The sequence below is a fragment of the Cibotium barometz genome, chromosome 26 (genome assembly GCF_041138505.1).
Source record: "Cibotium barometz isolate CiBa-2024 chromosome 26, ASM4113850v1, whole genome shotgun sequence".
Lineage (NCBI taxonomy): Eukaryota > Viridiplantae > Streptophyta > Polypodiopsida > Cyatheales > Cibotiaceae > Cibotium > Cibotium barometz.
Genome location: NC_141071.1, coordinates 47,030,014 through 47,043,634, shown reverse-complemented (window position 1 = coordinate 47,043,634; position 13,621 = coordinate 47,030,014).

Genomic DNA, 13,621 nt, shown 5'->3' with positions numbered 1-13,621 from the left:
TTCCAATCTCGTTTGATGGCGAGGGGAAGTGCTCCATACCAAAGTCTTGCCTCCTCCATTAAAACTAAGGGAAAGGTCCTTAGTTTTACTTCGTCTTGGTCTCGCCCCGAGATGAGGTGTGCCGTCTCTAAGTTGTCAAGGAATTTCGATGCATCCTCGCCTGGTTGCCCATGAAATGTAGGGAAAGAGCTTGCCATGGTAGTAGATTTCTTAGAAGAAGGATGAAGAGGAGAGATGTGATTAAGAATATATTCAAGGGACTAACTTATAGGAGAATAAATATGCAAACATCAAATGTAATGTTATAATCTAGAATTGGCAAAATAAAAGGATTTGGAGAAGCATTAATTTGTGCCAAGTGTTGTGGACCAAAAAGTAAGGCTATCCTTTGTTGGAAGAAGATCTTATTGCTAATAAATGATATGAATAGAAAGAAGGGGATGAGGTTGGTAGGGTTGATTGGGCCTAATTGGCAAATTGGGATTAATGACTAAATTGCATTTGTGGTAGAGTTGTAAACTAAAGGTACTATGAGAACTCCTCGGTGGGGGGGGCACCACCGAGGAAGGATTCTATAGGGGTGGGGGCACCACTTTTATGAGGAAGGATTCTATAGGGGTGGCCTCTAACACTCTCCTAGATCTCCAGCTCACAAAACACAAGGAGGAGGGAGGCAAGGTGATGGAAAAGTCTCCAAAGGAAAACTCTCTCAAACCTCACACCAAAACACTCAAGGCCCTAGACCGCACTCTTAGGGGAGCTCCTCCTCAACCCTCTTAGTGACATGCCAACCCTGGTGGAGAAGAGAGTAGGGGCAAGACCACACCTTTCCTTGCTCCTCCTTACTTCACATGCACGGGGCACATTAAGACTCTACCCAAAGAGAAACTTTAAGCATGGAATACAAATATTCTATTGAAATGAGAATGAGAGAGAGAGAGAGAGAGAGAGAGAGAGAGAGAGAGAGAGAGAGAGAGAGAGAGAATATGCACTTAATGATAAGAAAAATCCCACAATACAATCTTATTGATATGAAAAGTAGGGATACAAGCATAAGGATTACAAGGCTTGAGGATGGAGAGGATACTAGAGTGATAGCCTAAGAATGATGGATAGAGATGAAGGGTAATGGCTCCTATGGATGGATCTCTATTTTCTCTTGTGTTGGTGCCAAGACTATGACTCTTTTTATAGGCCTCCAAGAGTACAAAGATATTTCATATCATGAGATATTACAAGGTTTAGTGTCCTCTTAGCCTGCCATGTGGTGGGATATTTGGACAAATGAGGATATTTTGATAGATGGATATACTTTGGATATCCAAGGTGAGTTGGGGTTACATGAGCTAAGATATCTCCAAGTAATTATCCAAAATGAGCCTCTCCAAGGATATGTAGATGGTGTGTGGAGGCTTAGTCAATCCTCATGGATGTTTTTAGAAGTGGTGGGTTTCTCCACAAAAGAAAATCTTGAGATATAATACCAAGCTTTGATATTTTGTTTTTTTTATTACAAAAAAGGGAAGGTAGAATTTGCATGCCTTATTCCATAAATGGAAGGTTGGAAATTATTGAGATGAAGTGGAGACCACCTTTGAATATCTCTTTTGGAGCCTTATATCCTTATAGCAAAGTGTGCATCCTCATTTGTTTTTTGTTTTTTTTGTGAGTTGGAGAAGCCTTTCCTTACATGCCTTGATTGGCTTACATATTTTTTGCAAAAAGTAGGCCTAGTGTGGGCCTAAGACTAGTGACGCTACTTTTAGGAATATATATATATATATATATATATATATATATATATATATATATATATATATGTATGTATGTATGTATGTATGTATGTATGTATGTATGTATGTATGTATGTATGTATATATATGTATGTATGTATGTATATATATATGTATATATATACAATCACAAGATGGTTTTGACTTTTGTAGGTTGATGATGATAAATTCTCCAAAAAAGGAAAGGAATTAACAATTACATGGAGGGTGGCATGTGTGGGGTTGTTCATGTGGGAGAGAAGCTTGATGAGGGTTTGGGCGAGTATGTGTGTGCGGGATGTGTGGCCCACGTGGGCCCGGGTGGAGAGGCTATGTGTGAGGGTGTGAAGAGGGAGCTTCCAGCATAATGCGTGTGGGACAAGTGGGATCCATGTAAACACATGGGTGTGGGTGGATGTGGGCCCCACAAGGTGGTGTCGGGAAAAAAGAAGGTGAGAGAGTAGAGATTGATAATACGAGGGAGAAAAATGATATTATATAGCATATATATGTATATATATATAGTGTAGCATTGCTTTTGTATCTATTAGGTGTGAACTCTAATAAATACAATATGGTGGTGTAAATAATATATATAGTAGTATCATAGCATAGCTAGGATAAGGTATAGTGATTGGGTGCAAAAGGAGACTTTTAGGAAAAAGATATTTTAGGCATAAATATATATTAGGAAATAGACTTAGGATTTATTTACTTTGCAAGTATATATATAAAGATGAGAGAGAAAATATGGCAAATAGTAGGTGGTAGAAATATGCATACTTATAGTGTAGTTATAGATATAGTACCTAAGGGATTTTGAAAAGGTAGAATGGAGATGGGGGGCAAGATTTTGTGCATTTTTCCCAAGCCCTATGAGAAAAAAATAATGCATAGGGGATTTCAATTTATTATGTCTCACTATCAGTGTGTCTTTGACATATAAACCACAAAAATCAATCAAGGAGCATGAAAGGCTGCATTACCAAAGTCAAAATGGAAAAAGAGTGATTCACACATTTTGGAAGTGGATAATATTCTTGTGGGGGAGGGTTCAAGAATTATAGATCCTCGAGCTTTAGAAAAAGAGTCTAAGAAAACAAGGGGCAAAGCTACAGGAGGCATGGAGAAATATACCAAATATTTTCCATTCAAGTATAAATATTTTGAATTCCCTATATATCATTTTTTACTTGCTCCTAATCATTATTGGAAGGGATTGTATTTGTGATCATTAATGGTTAGGTGATGACATAGGTAGACTTGGCACACTGCCAAGTGAGATATGGGTAGATTTGGTATGCTAGGCAAGTTAAAGCACCCTAGTTTATGAGGCCCACTTGGGAGCCTAAATGATCATGTGTCGCAAATATGGCCTTGATAGTGACCGCCAAGTTTGTAGAACTTTTGTTGTCTCCTAGTTATAATGGTACCCTTTCGTATGTAAAAAATGTGTAAAAAAGGATTTTGAAATACCTTGAGGGCCATGCCCTTGTCTATATCTATTATTTTTGTTGAGTCATGCGGTAATTTTTGGCAGGCCGTTTTGGGTAGTTTTAGGCCATTTTACCATGTTTTATATTTTTACCCCCTATTTTTAGGTCGCGAGAGTGCCCTACTCACACCCTAAGCAGATATATAAGTGCACCTCTCTCCCCCACTTTTGTATCGTGTACTTGTGAGCCCTTACCCCACCACAAGTCCATCTATGCACCCTCACGTGGGCTCCACATGAGTTGTATTCAGCAGTTCTCGATTATTGATCAATGTTTTCAGTTTCTCTCTCCTATTTTTTGCGTTTTCATCTACTGTCAACATTTCCGTTGCCATTTATGACATGAATGACTATAAGGTGTGTGACAGATCACCCTAAAAGTGGTAGTGAGCCTAAAGCTTGGCAAAAATCTTCAAACTTCTCCCTAGTAAGGGACTTCTTCAAAGCTGCCACATTGGCTCGTGTAGGTATGTAGGTCAAGGTTCTCTCTCTCTAATGCACCTCGATGTGCTTTGTCCACACATGAAATACTCGATGCTACGCCACTATCAATGCACTCTGACTTTTTTGAAACAATCTAAGAGGCTATGATACATAAATCTCCTCTTGCAAATTGCCATTAAAAAAAGCAGTTTTGACATCCAATTGATGTCTCCTCACAATCAATGCCCTCATGTTAGGCATACCCTTTAGCAACCAAACAAGCCTTATGCAATCAATTAAACCATCAATCTTGTCTTTCTTACAAAATATGGTGCCTGCATAGGACCACAAAGATCACTATGTATGAGGTGCAATGGCGGAGTGCCATCCTTTGGAAAGGACTCTCACGATGCATCTTTGCCAATATACACAACAAGGTAGACATTATAAAGGAGGTTCAATAGGGGACAAATCTGTAAGTGTAGCCTCAACTTCAGGCTTACCTACTCCTATGGAGGATCTAGCCCAAAAGAAGATTGAAAAACTAAAGGCTTTATTGAATGCAAGTAGGATGGAGAATGTTGCGCTAACATAAGAGCTTATGGAGGCAAATGCTAAGAAAGAAAGTTTGAAGAAAGTCCCTAAGAACCAGTTGATCTTCCCCAACGTCAAACACCAGTCAATCCAATTCTTGACTTCCTAAACTTATCTAGTCCAGAATCATGGGAAAAGGCAGAGATACCTCTCCCAGTACCACAGTGGTATGATGAAGAAGTGGATGAGGCTATCAAGCAACAAATCGACAGGGTGGCAAAGCATGAAGCAGAAACTTATGAGATAGCTAGAAGGTTCTAGCCAGAAGCAAAAGTGGACGAGGCTATCAAGCAACAAATTGACAGGGTGGCAAAGCATGAAGCAGAAACTTATGAGATAGCTAGAAGGTTCTAGCCAGAAGCTAAAAGACAGCCTGGATTGGAGTTGCCTATGTACATGCTTGCCACCAAGGTAAAAGCTGACGCTTCATAGTTTGTTGAACTTCATCTAGTGGAAAAAGAGAGAGGAGGGTATGAAGATTTTGACGCCAATGCATGCCTCATATACATGTTTGTGTGGGAGCTGTATAGGTGGAAACTCATGAACCACTTTATGTCATTGTTGTAAATGCATAAGAAGGGAAATTAAGGTGACCAAACCGAGCAAGCCATAACACAATATTACACATAACCTGTGAAGTCAATGCAACCATAGCATCATCTATGAATCACTACTCTTATCATATACATCAAGCCTAAAAAGGTTATCGCTCAATGTACAAGAAAGTATGAGCACATCAAAATCTTGTCTGTCAAATGGAGCAGCCATCATCAGAAAACTGGATTTTGAAACCAGCTTTTGTGAGTGCTAAGGCAAAAATGAGACTCTTACAAATCCCAGGTACATACAAAGTATCTGTAAGAGTAAATGTGTCCCCATTACATGAGGTCAACTCCACATCGCCAATGCTCTCAATAGCATAAGAGGCATTGACGCACATGAGATCCCTGCCCTCTCTGCGCATCGAACTCTGGAGTGCTGGCACCGGAAGTAGCAACCTCACACGCAGGGCAGAGCTTCCCACTCGGGGCCTCGCCCACGAATGTCCGGGGGCAAGGGACTAGTCCGGCGGCTCTTCCAAAACCAAACCCGAAAAAAAACTTTCCTCGCCGAGAAAGCATAGGCAATTCCTCCAGGAAAATCTTCTAACGTAGTCAAGAGCCTTAACTATCCTTTGCATTCCGACTGAACCTGTGGGTCACATGGTCTAATCAAAGGAGGAACTTGCACTTGGTTCATAGAGACCAATGCTTTTTTTCCCATCAAAAGAGGCACAGCCTTTGATTCTTTTCCATAGAACAAGAATTATCCCGTGATTTAATTCAACTATCGTTACTTGAACAGAACTAAACTTTATTATAGGAATCCATCGATCTAGCCTAACCCCATCTAATCCCATGGGTTAGCCAACCGCCCAACCATTGTATTGATAGGATCCATTATAAAAATTTGGTTATGTTTTGTCCCGGATACCAAGGAAAAGAGTTTCCAAGCCCCCTAGCCGGAACTCATGCAAAAATTAAATAGACAGACCACTTACGCACCCAATATGAAATTACCTTTTCTTAGATTCAACTATTTCCAAAACAGCATTGCAATAAAACCACAGTGTTTCCATCATACTCCTCGGTATTCCATTTCTAGGGTCCAAGTTTCAACTTTTCCAATTTCCAACCATGAAATCCAATTCCATTCATTCCTTCCTCGGCGTACCTATGGCATCATCAACCAGAACGCTCACCACCTAGTCAGACCCTCTAGGCTCACCTAGTACTTCACTCAGGGGCCTTTTCAATAGTTCCTAGCTCATACTACCCAGGAGTATAATCAAGATTTTTCCATAAAATCTATATGGACTCTCCGTTGAAGATCATCTAGATCAACCAACAAGATCCATTTATCAAAAAGGTGCCATGGACTCATCCGTTAAAGACCAGCAAAAGCCAACCAACCAGATCCATGCTCATGTTCAAAAAATAAATCCAGCTCAATGTTCCATTTCTTTCTCGACTCATGCGTGGGTATCTTAAGCACTGTATGGTCAACACCCTCTAGGCTCCTTTCGCAATTGACCTAGCGCTTCACTCATAGGCTGCTTTCGCAGGTAACCTAGTGCTTCACTCATAGGCTACTTCCTTGGCCCCTCATTCACCGTACCGGGAAGCTCACCATTTTAACCGAACCGAGGCTGGTCAAGACCTCGATCGATGACCTTGCCACACACGAGACGTTCTTCTTTGACTCTCGATCAGCTGTTGTAACATTTTCCACTTAGGTCCCCACGACCTCATTCTATAAGATAGTCAAACTGCTTCCCCAGCATTCTTGACATAAAACAATCTTTAAAAAATAGGTTTCACATACAAATACAGTTTCCCAGCAAAATTCCCATCTTTCCAAATCATTCCACATCATTCCTCATTATTTCACATCATTCATTATCATTTTTTATCATTCCATATCATTTCTTGTCATTCCATATCATTTCTTGTCATTCCATATCATTTCACATCATTTCTCATTATTTCACCTTTTTTCACTTCAATTCACATTATTGAAGTCTATGCTTTGAAGTGTTGTCGCCAGGGTTTTACCTGTTGTTGCGGGGAATCCTTGAGCTTTGTTGTGTTTTCCTCTTATGTTTATGCCCAGGTCTCAGGGCTGTTAAGACATTGAAGTGTTTTTTGTCTATCTAAAGTAGATAGAGTTTGGTTTGTGTTAGCTGTAAATGTATACAACATTAGGAATTTTTTGAACCTCAAAAAGGTCCTCCTATAAGAATTCCTAATTTTAAGGGATTAGAGCTTAAAAAGTTGGGCTTAAGGGAGACAAAGGCTATGATGACTCCTATTTTCTGCCTTGCCACATCAGCCATACCCCCCTATTTTCACTTTTTAAAGGGAATATTCTCATACTCTCTCTCTTACTTTTTGACTTTTCTCATACTCTCTCTTACTTTTTGAATTTTTTATCTTCACTCTCTACAAATTGAATCTTTCTTGTCAGTTTGAAATCTCCTTTCTCATTAACTCCTACCATATCTCCCTTCCACATCAGCAAAACATTCTCGTATTTAGGTGGGTCCCAAAAAGTAGAAAATTTTATTTTTTATTTTTTTACATTTTGAGGGTGAAAAAACACCACGCAACCAATATGTATGATGAAAATAAAATTTTTCTCCAAAAAGCTTATAATTCAAGGGTCACGTCATAAGCCTGTCTCTCAGGAGCCAGTACATCCATAATAACTAACTGTCAGGTCCCCACAACCCCATAAACATAACTAACTGTCAAGAACCACTACATCCATGAGATCCCGAAATTGTGGGGTCCCCAAAATTTATTATTTTTTAATTTCTCTCATAAATGTAATTTATTGATTAAAAACTCCATGTTAGTATATTTGTATATCAAAAATATCATTTTCTACTTAGAAAAATGGATTTGTGTTAAACCTGCAAAACAGCAAAGTTTTAACAGTTTCTCTCTCTCTCTCTCTCTCTCTCTCTCTCTCTCTCTCTCTCTCTCTCTCTCTCTCTCTCTCTCTCTCTCTCTACTATGAGGATCTCTCTGCTTTAGCTTCTTTCTCTGCTTAGCTATGGAGCCTTTGCAAGTTGTGTATGTAGTCCCTTGTGAAGCTAGAAAACGGAAGGTTGATTTACACATTCGTATTCCTGAAGAGTATGGCAGCTCTAAAAAAACCCATCCTACTGATGCACAATCTGTCCAAGCTTGTAGGATAGCTAAGGAGAAAAATGTAGATCTTTTGGTTGATGGGCATTTCTATCCAGTTGACCCTCCATTAAGAGCAAACCCTCCTTTCTGCAATTTATCATCTTTTATGCAATTTGTTGGTGGAGAGCTTGGCTTGTTAGGATATTGTAGAAGATTGACTACAAGTGGAGCTTGGCAAACCCATATTCTCCATGTGGAGTACCCAAGGGATGGAGAAATCACATTATAAAGCAAGAGGGGTTTATTTCAAAAATACAAGACATGGAGGTGGAGCTTCTGCAGGAGGAACACGTACAAACTATCTACAAGAGATGTTCAATTGGTTTTATCGCACAACCTTTGGAAGGGTATTGGTTAGGGAGCGGGCCCAACAATCTAAGCTTGCGTAAGAGCCACACAAGGCTGCAAAAAGTCATGCTCGGCTTTAATGGTTGCAGACCAATGCTCCCCATAGACATGGTGCTTGGTGTGCACGAATGAGGAGACAAGGGAGGCATTGGGTTGTGCACGCACCAGCATAAATCTAGATGTAATAAGGCTAAGAAAATAAGTTTAGTTAGGTTTTTTTTGCCCTTAAACAAAACTATTAATAATTCCTTCTCTCCCTTCATTTTCATTTCACTTTTTTAGAGAGCTTGAGCTCAAGATCTACATAGACACCCACGTAAGGACACCAGCACATCACCATGTTAGCATAGTCGTACATGGATATGGCACACACCAAGAACACCGCACGTGTTACCATGCCTTCACAAAACACAGTGCAAGGCACCCAACGACCACATACTGGGCGACACCACGGAAGAGAGTGACCCCTTGGATTCTAGGACACGCCCAATAGGATCACCAGAGTTCAACCCTCCTCCCACAGCAACACCAGTGCACACACATGCAGGCCCTTCTAGTGGGAGCAAGCGTGTGAAGAAGACCCCACAATGCAGCCACCCCAAAGATTAAGACAGAGAGGCCAACGATGAGTAGTTTGACTGGGTTGGTGAAAACATTCCTACATAGCACAGCACCATAGGAGGCAAGACCCTACTACCAGGACTAGATCCCCTACCTACCCGGGAGGAACATGATACACAGGTACCACAGCAACAGGAGGAGGAGGATTTAGACTATGAGAGAGACCAAGAGGAGGTTCCTGCAAGCGCGCAAGCGTAGAAAGGTCAAGCTCTTCAAGCCAACAAAGTCCCAACCTCGCCAACGCACTAACACAACACATAGAGCTCCAAGGAGAAGGATGCGCCAAGGGCATAGGGCTCTACAAGAAATTAAGTTTTATCAAAGGAACACTGAGTTGCTGATAAGAAGAGCCTCTTTTGCTCGCACAGTGAAGGAGATTCTCCAACGATATAGAACAGAGTTCTGTGTGCAGGGGATTGCTCTTGAAGCATTGCAAGAAGCCTCCGAGGCTGACCTTGTTGGGCTTTTTGAATACACCAACCTTCTTGCAATACATGCAAAGAGGATTACCATATCTGCCCAAGGACATGCAACTAGCTCGGCGCATTCGAGGCGAGCAAGACACGATCTAGAGATCTTAGATGTTAACCTTTTTTTTGAAGCAACTCTTTTGTTTCAAACCCCCCTTTGTAACAAGCCTATATCTGGCTTTCATTTGTAACCTTCTGATAATTAAAATTTTAAGTTTCTCTTACAATGTTTCAGTGTCATCATGTTTGTTTCACATGGAGTGTCTATCATGTGCCAGTTTGTCACCCAAGGCATCAGAAATGCTCCTGGAGGACTGAGGAAGCTGTGCCAGAACAGTGCGAATTTGGCCTCTGCAACGGCGATGTAGGCTCAAAATTCGCACTGTTCTGGCACTTCTCCCCTAGCCACTCAGCATCATTTCTGATGCATTTATAATGAAGTTGAGCACACTAATTATGAGAAATAGTAGTTTATAAGATAAAAACACCTTTAATCATGTGTAAAAATATAGTGTTTATCATCCAATGCATTAGAATTCCTCCTGGAGGATTGGGGAAGCTATGCCAGAACACTACGAATTTAGGCTCTGCAACGGCGGTGCAGGCTTAAAATTTGCACTATTCTGGCACTGCTCCCCCAGCCACTCAAGATCATTTCTGATGCATTTATAATGAAGTTGAGTACACTAATTGTGACAAACAATAGTTTATAAGATAAAAACAGCTTTAATCATGTGTAAAATTACATTGTTTGTCATCCAATGCATCAGAATTGCTCTCCTAGAGGACTGGGGAAGCTATGCCAGAATAGTGCGAATTTAGGCTCTGTAGCGACTGTGCAGGCTCTGCAGTAGCAACGGTGCAAATTTAGGCTCTGCAACGACGGTGCAGGCTCAAAATTTACACTATTCTAGCACTGCTCCCCCGGTCACTCAAGATCATTTCTCATGCATTTATAATGAAGTTGAGTACATTAATTATAAAAACAGTAATTTATAAAATAAAAATATCTTTAATCATGTGTAAAAATACATTATTTGTCATCCAATGCATTAGAATTACTCGTGGAGGGCTGGGGAAGCTATGCCAGAACAATGCGAATTTGGGCTCTACAGCAGCGTTGCAGGCTCAAAATTTGCACTATTGTGGCACTACTCACCCAGCCACTCAGAATCATTTTTGATGCATTTATAATGAGGTTAAGTACACTAACTCTGAGAAACGATAGTTTATAAGATAAAAACAGCTTTAATCATGTGTAAAATTACATTGTTTGTCATCCAATGCATCAAAATTGCTCCTGGAGGACTGGAAAAGCTATGCCAGAACAGTGCAAATTTAGGCTCTGCAGAGTATTACCATATCTGGCAAAGGACATGCAACTAGCTTGGCGCATTCGAGGCGAGCGAGACATGATCTAGAGATCTTAGATGATGTTAACCTTTTTTTTTTGTTTCAAACCCCCCCTTTGTAACAAGCCTATCTGGCTTTCATTTGTAACCTTCTGATAATTAAAATTTTGAGTTTCTCTTACAATGTCTCGGTGTCATCATGTTTGTTTCACATGGAGTGTCTATCATGTCCTAGTTTGTCACCCAAGGCATCAGAAATGCTCCTAGAGGACTGAGGAAGCTATGCCAAAACAGTGCAAATTTAGCCTCTGCAATGGCGATGTAGGCTCAAAATTTGCACTGTTCTGGCACTTCTCCCCTAGCCACACTTAGGATCATTTTTGATGCATTTATAATGAATTTGAGCACACTAATTGTGAGAAACAGTAGTTTATAAGATAAAAACACCTTTAATCACATGTAAAAATATAGTGTTTATCATCCAATGCATCAGAATTTCTCCTGGAGGACTCGAAAAGCTATGCCAAAACAGTGCAAATTTAAGCTCTGCAGGCTCAAAATTTGCACTGTCCTAGCACTGCTCTCCTAGCTACTCAAGATCATTTCTGATGCATTTATAATGAGGTTGAGTACACTAACTATAAGAAACAATAGTTTATAAGATAAAAATATCTTTAATCATGTGTAAAATTACATTGTTTATCATCCAATGCATCAGAATTGCTCCTGGAGGACTGGGGAAGCTATGCCAGAACAGTGTGAACTTAGGCTCTGCAGCGATGGTGCAGGCTCAAAATTTGCACTGTTTTGGCGCTGCTCCCCCAACCACTCAAGATCATTACTTATGCATTTATAATGAAGTTGAGTACATTAATTATAAAAACAATAATTTACAAAATAAAAACACCTTTAATCATGTGTAAAAATATATTATTTGTCATCCAATACATCAGAATTTCTCCTGGAGGGCTGGGGAAGCTATGCCAGAACAGTGCGAATTTGGGCTCTATAGCAACGATGCAAGCTCAAAATTCGCACTGTTCTGGCACTGCTCCCCCAGCCACTCAGAATCATTTCTGATGCATTTATAATCAAGTTGAGTACATTGATTATGAGAAACAGTAATTTACAAGATAAAAATACCTTTAATCGTGTGTAAAAATACATTATTTGTCATCCAATGCATCAGAATTGCTCCTGAAGGGCTGGGGAAGCTGTGCCAAAATAGTGCAAATTTGGGCTCTACAGCAGCGGTGCAGGCTCAAAAGTCGCACTGTTTTGGCACTGCTCCGCCAGGCTCCCAGGGTCATTTCTGATGCATTCACAAAAACATTGACAATACAAACTAGAAAAAACAATGATATACTTGATAAAAATAAGTTTGCAAAAATTGTATTGTATTCATAATAAGAAGTGATACATCATCTTTACAAAAGATTTCTTACAATATTGAGCTTCCTTCTCTTGTTATTGGGCAGAGTGTGCTCAAGGAGTGATTGGGCTATTTCTTGAGGATCCTCTATGCCTATGCTTTTGGCTATACCTATACGAGCAAGAAGCTTACTCCTAAATCCAGAACCAAAAGCATCGAAGGCAAGGGATTTTTTAATCAGAACTATACATTTGGTGCTCTGTGCCATAGAGGCTACACAGAGCACCTTAGAGAGGGCTATCAAAAAGAAGAGAGTGAAGGAAGATTGAGGGGTGTAGTCCCTGTGGATAATGGCGATGCCATCCACCACAGGAAGTCCACCAAGATAGTGGGCCAATGCAGCATCATGTCCATGGACCTTGGCCTGGCCTCTGGTGCTACCACCTCTCCCAGCAAATGTGTCAATTTCAACCACCCTCTACAATCAAAGGAAAAATTAAAATATTTTCCTATACATAATTACAAATGTCTCTAGGTTGTAAAAGGTCGATTATTACCTCTTGCTTAATGTCTTCTTTTGCTGCCAAAGTGCTGGTGGGGGTGGAGAGGTCAATCGAGGACTTAGCCTCATCCTTTTTTGGTGCTTTGGTCTCCTCCATCACTCCAGTAGCAAGGGTATCCTTTTCAGCCTCTAGCTTATCTTGTAAGGTTGTGAATTCCTCCTCTGGAACTAGGGCTTGCTCCACGGTCTCAACCACAGTTTCCTTGACCAAAGAAACTATCTCTGCGATAGATTCTCCAAGGGGTAATATAGCACTATCTAGGTGAGGACCGAGGCTGGATGTATCAAGGTCCACCTCACATCGCGTGTATATAATGCCCAAGCATTCATCCATTCTCAAGCCAGCTACCCTTTCAAGGTCATGAAGAAATAAGTATTCTTCAACTTCCACCACAATGGTGCTCAAGAGATTGATCTCAAGCTCTGGCAGCACCTTGCTCTCCTCGTGTGGGGAAGATGGCCTCGAATCTTCTACTACAGTGGACTGTTCAGCTGTGCAAATTGTGCACCCTTTGGAAAGTGCTATGATTCAAGCTGCTCTTCCACACCAGCACTCGTTCTTCCTATTGCCTTCACTTTCTTGTCATCCCTCAAATACCCTGGGCATCTCTACCTCCTCATCCGAATCCTCATCGTTGATGAGGAACGCAAAAGTGGCGAGCCGCGAGAGGAACCTAGTTCCTAAATTGCCCTTCCCCAACCTCTTCACCTCCTGCTTATTGAAGGTACAGTAAGATCTTGCGGGGGTGCAGATGTCGATGAAGCATTTAAGGCACTGGATGTAGGGACGGGCATATTGTTGAATGTACTTAAGCAGCTCAACAAGCACCCATCGATCATTGGGGCAATGGGGAAAGGAGATGGAGTGGGGAGCCAAA